Source organism: Pteropus vampyrus, unplaced genomic scaffold (assembly GCF_000151845.1).
Source record: "Pteropus vampyrus isolate Shadow unplaced genomic scaffold, Pvam_2.0 Scaffold485, whole genome shotgun sequence".
NCBI lineage: Eukaryota > Metazoa > Chordata > Mammalia > Chiroptera > Pteropodidae > Pteropus > Pteropus vampyrus.
Window position 1 is genome coordinate 450575 of NW_011889266.1, and position 2739 is coordinate 453313.

Below are 2739 nucleotides of genomic sequence, written 5' to 3' on the forward strand. Positions count from 1 at the left end.
GTGACAGGCATCTCCCAGGGGACACCCAGACTTGTCCCATCAGCCCTGGGGCAGCGCGGGGAGGCAGTCAGATCCGGCAGCGCTGACCTGGGAGGGCACCCCGGGTGTCCTTCGCACGGCCCAAGCTCGAAGGGGCCAGGGGCCACCTTCCTGTCTACCCTGCAGTAGATGCCGCGGGCACACAGCGGACTCCCGGCCGCCACCTCAGCACCCTCCGGTCGCCGCCAGCCGAGGCCGAGCCGGAGGTGCTGGGAACGAAACCCGGGAGCAGCCCTCCCCCAGCGGCCAGTGCGACCACGTGACGGTCCGGCCCTGGCTCGCGGTGTCTCTGTGGGATGAAGATGCGACTGGCTTAACGGGCACCTGGTGTTTTGCCCCCGCGTCCCTCCCCTCCTCCCTGCGTGTCTTCATAGCCTGTCTTGGGATCTGCTGCTGGACAACCGGACCGAGACAACCTGTCTCCCAAGAGCTGAGCACACAGTAGGTGCTTCGTAAATGTTTCTCCAAAGACCGAAAGCCTTAACCTGTCTTACAGGCTGTAATGAGGACCAGACAAAATAAAATGAGCAAAAGCATGCTGGGAATTTGAAAGCACAGGGCAAAGGGCAGGAAGGACCACTGCCCCGAGGAGGGTGTGTGTATGCGTGTGTGTGTGCGTGTGCGTGTGTATGCATGTGTGTGTGTGTGCGTGCGCGTGTGTATGCATGTGTGTGTGTGTGCGTGCGCGTGTGTATGCATGCGTGCGTGTGTGTGCGTGTGTATGCATGTGTGTGCATGTGTGTGCGTGCGTGCGTGTATGTGTGTGTGCGTGTGTGTATGCGTGCATGCGTGTGTGCGTGCATGCACGTGTATGTGTGCATGTGTGCGTGCATGCACATGTGTGTGCATGTGTGCATGTGCATGCGTGTGTGTATGCATGCGTGTGAGTGCGTGCGTGCGTGTGTATGTGTGTGTGCGTGTATGTGTGTGTCCGTGCATGCGTGCGTGCATGTGTGTATGCGTGCATGTGCGTGCGTGCTTGTATGCATGCATGTGTGTATGCGTGCATGTGCGTGCGTGCGTGCTTGTATGCATGCATGTGTGTATGTGTGTGTGCATGCATGTGTGTGCATGTGTGTATGCATGTGTGTGCGTGCGTGCATGTGTGTATGCGTGCATGTGCGTGCGTGCGTGCTTGTATGTATGCATGTGTGTATGTGTGCGTGCGTGCGTGTGTGTGTGCGTGCGTGTGCGTGTTGGTCTAGGGGTAACGTGTCCAGCTCCCTCTGGATGCGAGAAAAGAGCAGAGTGAACTAAATGGGTCCAGCTGGAGCCGTCGGTCGCCGCACATTAATCCGCCTCTGCCGGGCCCGCCTCACGCCCTGAGCCTCCCCGAGCTCTGCAGGGCAGGAGGCCCTGTGGGACAGTCTGTCTCCGTCCTATTGAAAGGCTGCCATCCTTTTTCCAGCCTCCACAAACCTGTGACTCTCTCGTGCAAAGATGTCTCATCCCGAGCCCCTGGCCGTTTAAGGCCTATGCTTTTTTTTTTTTTTAATCTCTCTGATATCATTTTAATGGCATTTTGGGAACGAGGAACGAAAATATATTCTCAGGACGCTCTCTTAGGTGTGAAAAGTGAATTCCCCGTTGAAGGATGGTTTCACTTGCTGTCAGCTGGTCAAACACGGAACAGGTGACACTGCACAGAGTCCCCCACTCAGACCGAGAGAGCGGCTTCCTCGGCTGAGGCCACGCGTTCGGGGACCCCATCGCTCCCCTTGAGAGTGTTTTCAGACACGCCCATCAGGTGGGGGGGTGGATTCCGCAGGCACCGAGAACCAGGGGGACCGCTCCCCCTCCAGCTGGCAGGGTGGCTCTATTAGGCATCAGCCCCCTTTGGAGAGCACAGCATCCAAACGACAGAGCGTCCCTTGAGCACAGTGGGGCTCCCTACACGGGTGAGAAATCAGCGTGATGTCCCACAGGGCAGAAAGCGAATGCGAAGGAACCTCATGGCAGAGAAGGCCGAGCCCTTCCTGGGGCCAACTGTATACTGGAGGTTCACCCCGGCCTTGAGGAGCTGACACCCTCGCGTGTTTGTCTTTGTCAAGGTCGGGGCTCCCGCCAGGTGGCCACTGAGCTCAGACTCCGAGCCAGAAACTGCGCTCGCTGCTGGGGTCGGCGGTGGACAAGCTGGATGGGGACCCGCCCGCTGGAGCTTAGCTCTAGTCGGATGGCAGGGTGTCCAGGAGAATGAGAGTACGTGCCCAAGGACGCGGAGAGAGGACCTGGACATCGTCTGCCTTACGGAGGTAATGGCGGGGCGGGGGAGCGGGCGTCCTGCGTCTGTCAGTGGGGAAGTGACATTGCACCTCGCCGCGGGAGCAGACCTCTGCAGGGACGTGACTTCCAAGTTGAGACTTGAATGGTGAAGAACTGGCCCAGGAAGGCAGAAGGTGCTTGGGCGGAGGGGCCAGGGAAAGGCTGTGTGTGCGTGTGTGTGTGTGTGCGCGCGCGTGTGCGTGTGCTGTGTGTGCATGTGTGTGCTGTGTGTGTGTGCGTGTGCGTGCGTGCGTGTGTGTGTGTGTGTGGCTTGTGTGCAGGAGCTTGGTGTATCCGAGGAACTCAGAAGTCCATGTGGCTCAAGCAGGGTGGGGGACGAGGTGGGAGGGGCTGGCAGGGCCGACGACGGGGCAGGGACGCTGTGTCCTGAGGAAGAGTGTCTCGGGCAGCGGGGACACCAGATGGTCCTTTGGGGAC